Source organism: Balaenoptera musculus, chromosome 3 (assembly GCF_009873245.2).
Source record: "Balaenoptera musculus isolate JJ_BM4_2016_0621 chromosome 3, mBalMus1.pri.v3, whole genome shotgun sequence".
NCBI lineage: Eukaryota > Metazoa > Chordata > Mammalia > Artiodactyla > Balaenopteridae > Balaenoptera > Balaenoptera musculus.
Genome location: NC_045787.1, coordinates 40,051,755 through 40,057,974, shown reverse-complemented (window position 1 = coordinate 40,057,974; position 6,220 = coordinate 40,051,755).

The window sequence follows — 6,220 nt, the reverse complement described above, 5'->3', positions numbered from 1 at the left end:
CTCGGAGGTGCTTGGAAAAGGATGTGGGTCGAAAGGAAGTGATAGAAAGCCTCAGTAGGAGCATCAAGCCCAGAAAGGCACTCCTGCTGAGGCTGATTTAGGCAGGCTCACTGGGGCCAAGACAGAGCCCTCTGAAGGACCCCAAGGTCCTAGGACTAGAGAAAGTCGAGCATGAAATTCTCCCAGGCAAATCTGAATGGAAAGGGGAGAGGAGGAATAAGGGAAAGCTCCACTGTAAGATACAACGAGAAAGGAAAAGACAAGCAAAAGGACTGGGCCGAAACCAGGTGCATATATTGGAGCACAGTTGTGGGAACAATTGGGTAAAACGAGTTGAATTCCTTACCTTCAGTTTCTCCCCCTTTCCAAAGCATCCTACATCCCATTTCAGATTGTTCATGAGAAAACGTTTGGTTCCTGTCGGATACGCTCTCTAGCCAGTAGCAATTGCCTCTCTAAGCTTCCAAGTTGACAAACATATCTGTGAAGGATCAAGCAAGGACGAAAATGCACAGAATAAGATTCTTCTTATTCAACAAGCAAACAAAACCAACCCTACTGCTGGAAGCTGAAACCGACTTTTAATATGGCCGATGGATCCAAAGTGGAAGGGAAATAATCCAGCAACGTATCCATGCGCGAACCGTGCTCCTTTTTGTGACATAAAGCAGCTCCGCACCTGAGAGAGAAGAGGAACATCCCGTGCGTTGTCCTCTCCCTCCCTGGTCCTCTTTGTTCAGAGACACAAGCTGCGTGCCCCCTGCGGAGCACGGAACCCACGTTCCTTCCATAGATGTGGGCTCCCTCCCCACGGTGACCTGCGTTCATTCAGGTAGGGCCCGCTGGGGACTGATGCTGGAGCATTAATGAGCGTTGCTGATTTAGGTCCCTCTCATACAGCACTGTAGTCGAGAAGAGAAAAAAGCTCAGGTAGCATGCTTGCAGGGGACCAGAGTTATTAATGTATTTAATTAGTTCAACATGTCAGAGATTAAGGCCTTGGAAGTAGGCAAAAAATTTACACCTCTTTCCAGGAAAGCCAACATGACAAACACCTATGAGTGACCAGGAATTGCGCTGTATGCTGTGCATATCTGTCTCCTTTCTGGTCACAGGCCAAAGGACCCACTTGAGTCTGGACACAGCCTGGACCAGCATAGCCTGCTAAATCTCTCAGGATGGAGCCAGAAGCCAGCTCCACAAGTTCCCCAGATAATTCTGATACCTTAAGAAGTAATGATTTAGAGAGACTGCATAATAATATTTAGAAATGACTTACTGTAAGAATAAATTTTTAGAAAATTGTTAACATCCTCAATAAACATGACCTTAATGAAATAAGATCAGAAAGTTATAGATGAATCCATTCTGAAGCGAGGGGCTCACAAGACGCAACCACCATATCACACACAACAACATAAAACAAAAATGCTGAGAAGAAAAGGGAGCTGGGAGTGGTTTTTTTAAAAAGCCCTGCAAGGAAGCAATACTTGCAATAGCACAATTAAAATCTACATCAGAGCTGTAAATAGCAGACCTGACAAGGTAGAATTTAAATCAGTGACTCCTCCAGAAGATAAAGACAAAAAAAGAAAAGAAAAAGAAAAATGTTTTTAAATGAAACAAAGACGTGAATAAGAAGGTATTATTATTGGGAGGACAGAGAACCAATCTAAGAACCACAGATTTCCTGAAAAAGCAATTAGAGGAGCTAGAACAGAAGTGATAATCCAAATCATGATGAAAAAGAAAACTTTTCAGAGAAGGAAAGTGTCCTGAATTTGCAGATGGAAAAGACCCCTTGGTTCAGCCAAAAAGTATTCTAAATAATGTTCTCTCAAAACCCTGAATTTCAAGGATAAGTGGATAAATGTGCATGCAGCTAGCCAGAAAAACATACCCACAAATGAACAAAACCAGACAAGATTTCAACTTGCTTCTGCAACTGAAAATGCCCGAAAAACAATGGTGCTGTGTTTACAAGGTTTTGAAGTGAAAATTTATAAACTAGGAATACTGTACTCATATTGTTTTTCATGTGTGAAAACAACAGAAATGAATTTCTAGACATAGACAGATTCCAAAAATATACTTCCTATGTATTGCAGCTTGAGAAAGTTATTTGAAGAGGGACTCTGGCTGACTAAATGATGAATCAAAATTAATATCCGAGGAACAAAGTAAATCATAGTATAAAAGACTGGCAGGGAGAATTTAAATGGCAAAGAGTTAATCCTAAAAAATTATAAGTGTGTACCTGGATATTAATGTCAACAATAATTATTAACAATTCTGGAATCCTTAAAATGAAACACAGATATTACAATGGGAGAGAAGAACAATGACAGAGAAGGAACTTGGATGGAACAAAAATCAGGGAGCAAAAGAAAATTAATATATAAATTCTTAAGTGCTGTGATTAATTTTCATAGAAGATAAAAGAAAATATTCTGAGTATAATAGGGTGTTATAAAAATAGGGAAAGCTCCTGGAAATTAAAAAAGGATAGCTGAAATGAAAAACTCAGTAGAAGGAGTGAATAAAATTAATGAAAGCTCCCAGAAAGTGGGCTCAAAAGAAGATGTGGAAAATAGAAAAAGATAACAAGTTCTGGAAATTTGATTTATAACTAATAGGAGTTCCAGAAATCTTTTTTAAATGTAGAAAACATGGGGATAAAATATCCAAAGACATAAAGTAAGAAATGTTCCCAGAAATGAAAGACACAAGGCTCCAGATTAAAGGGCTCATACAGTAAATGAAAAAGAATCCACACTAGGGCAATCACGGTGAAATTTCAGAACAGCAGAGCTAAAGAAGACATCCTAAGACTGCTGGAGAGCAAAAACAGGCCACATGCAATATCAGAATGGGAGTGAGAATGATATCAGAATGTGCCAGAAGTAACATTGGAAACTGAGCAAAAAGGAAGCATCCCTTATAACGCAGAGGGGGCTTAATTTTCATCCTACAATTCTCTGCCCATTTTTTGTTTCCTCTGAGTTCCCATCCCTCTCTGTTGTAATATCTGTGTTTCATTTTAAATGAAACACCAGTCTCAGCTCTACAGCAGCTTAAGAATGGTTATGAATTATTGTTGACACATATCCAGTTATACATTTACAACTATTTAGATTTAATTCTTGGCATCACCATTTTCAATTCTCCCTGCCAGTCTTTCATACTCAGATTTATTTGTTCTTGGGATGAAGATAGATTAATGCTATTTTCAAAGACTCAAAAAATTCACCACACTGCACCCTTTCTCAGGAAGCTTCTATAAAAGAATGTGCTCTACTAAAATGAGGAAGTAAGTCTATATTGAATAGTGCTTCCAGAAAACAAAAAGTGATTGCCCAAGTACAGATGACTAGGGATTAGTGAAGCCAGCCTTAGAGCACAGATCTTACAATTCCTAGTCCGATGGTGTTTCAACTATATTGGGATAACAGTAACTGGTACCACCACTACCCTATGTCTCCACCATCTACCCATATAGCATCACTGTGGACCAAGGAGCCCAGAGGCAGTCATGGAAATGTCAGCTCCGTGCTCTCCCTTGATTGTCACTGAACTGTGTGTTGAACCCTATTGGTCAGCTCCACTCCACCCAATGCTGACTCTCGGTGCAAAGGCTCTGGTATACTAAAGGATGCATGCTGGGAGAGAGCAAGGACCACACCAGCTTACTCACCACTTTGTGTCCAGTATCTAGTCCCAGCTTCTGGTGATGCTCAATCAACATGTATTGGACTTTCTGGAAGGGTATGCATTGAAATTGTGGTCATCGTTTTGACTGCAAGTATTTATTTACTTTTTTATTCATTCATTCATTTGATCTTTTCTTACGAATTCATAGGCTTATGAATTCTAGCATTCTGGCTGAGAGATGGAGGATTTCGGATGTAAACTTTTAGTGAATGGGAGCAAACTCGCCAACTGAGCCAAGCTGTCTTGCTCTCTTCTTTCCCCATCTAGGAAAGAAGCAGCAGGTCTGAGAGATGAGCGTTAAAGGATGTGAGCTGATGACAGAGCAGAGGAGGGGGACGGCTGGACCCAGCCTGGGAGCAGGTTCATATTGTCTCACTAAGGGCACACCTGATTTCACCTCTTCAGGACAAGTAGCTTCACTGAAGCAGGGATGTGGGTGGAAGGGAATAAACTTGACAAGGTGTGTCCAACCTGAGGAGGCCCTGGAGACAGACATGCGGGGGACGCATGGAAAGGTTAGAAAGTGATCACCCCAGAGCTGAGAAACCTGGGCAAGTGAGTCAAGGCATGGAGATGTAGTGAGGTTTGGCTTCTGGGGACTCAAAGCAGATGAGGTCACATAGAAAATTGACAGAAATCTGAGCATTGGCAGCTTGAAGGAGCTTAGAAGGGTGGGAAAGTCGGGCTCAACTGAGGTACCAAGGGACCCCCTCTGCACACTCTAATCCTTCCAGTGACCACTGCTATCTATCTTTGGAAAGTAACACAGATTTAACATCCTTGTTAAAGCTAAGCTTCAGCCTAGAAACGGAAGTTTGATATTGCGAATGAATGCTACTTAGTACATTATTCAGCCATAAAAAGAATGAAACTGCCATTTGCAGCAACATGGATGGACCGAGAGATTATCATACTAAGTAAGCCAGACAGAGAAAGACAAATATCATATGATATCGCTTATATGTGGAATCTAAAAAAAAAAAAAAAAATGATACTAATGCTATTTAGTACAGTAGTTCTCAACCCTGGAGGCACATTGGAATAATCTGGAACATTAAAAAGAAAACAAAACAAATCACAGACCCAGGGCCCACCCAAGACCAATTAAATCAGGATTTCTGGGTATGCAGACCCGGCATTGGTGTAGGTTTAAAACCCACCCCAGCTGATCCTAATCCCCACTAATCTAATGGAAGGGAATTTGGAGGCAAGTTGGGGCCTTGCTACAAAAGTGTGGCATCTACAGACTGGAAGCTTGTTGGAAACACAGCATCTCAGGCCCCACCCCAGGCCTACGGGAACAGAATCTGCATTTTAGTAAGGTCTTCAGAGCATCTGTGGGCACTTTAAAGTTTGAGTATCATCGATAGAGGGAACAAACCATGCAAGTTCTCAGCTGTGACTTGTTAAAACAGCCAAAGAGTCAGAGAGCTAGAAGAGATCTTAGTCACTTAATTCAGAGATCCTAATCTCCCTACAGGTGCCAGAAAGAAAGGTGAAAGAGTCAGGGAAGTCTGTTACCCCAAGAGATCATACAGGCCTTGAAGACTCTAAACAAGGTAGGAGACAATAGGGAGTAGTGAGGACTGAGGGGAAGAGCACACAGCCTCACTAAGGAGGGAATCTGTGACTCAGCTCCAGCTGCAGTTCTGCCGCAGTGGCGACTTGACCCCAGCTGCAATTGCTCTGTGAAAATGTAGGCACCACGTTGCCAGATCTTCCAATTTTTCAGGAAAAGATGAAATGTAGATTTTAACATTATATCTCTTGATTTTTAAGTGTTGGCAACTAATTCATGTTAAAAAAATTTTTTTTCAACGTGCAAAGTACAACACACTGTAGGGCAGGCTATACCAGTGGAACACCACAAATCTAATCAAACCCTTTCGTGTTACAGATAAAGGAATTGAGTCTGGTTTTCTCATCCTCAAGTTCCAGGACAGAGTAATTCCATTTAAAAAATCATCTTAATTTCCCACTTTCGTTTTGTTTTGTTTTGTTTTGCTTTGTTTTAGGAAGTAGGGAGCTGCTGTCTTGGAGAGTTTTAGGGCCACTGCAGGTGGAAATGGCTCTGAGGGGGGCCAGGAGAAGTTTCTCTGGAAAGGCAATGAAGAAGCTCAGATTCAATCTCCAGACGCACTAAGTGTTTTTTAAGCCCTGTGAAATCTGCCAGGGGGTGCAACCAAAACCTTTCCATTGACATTTCCTTCAACACCGGGCTTGTTTTGGGAGTCTGGGCCAGGTGACAATGATGGCACCAAGAGCTTGTGTTCCCAATTGGAGTCAAAACATTTGCTGAGCAACCCCATAAATCGGCTAGACGAGAAAGTAAATAGGAAGGAGACACATGGGAAAGGTGAGGTGACCACCCGCCCTGGGTAAAAAGAGCGTTGGAGGGAAGCAGGCTACAAAGAGAAGGCACAGAGGATGCAGGATGGCTGAGCCAGCCAGGCTGTTATTGTGCACCATTCATTCTTTCATTCTTCAACAGATATTTAGCGCCTACTAT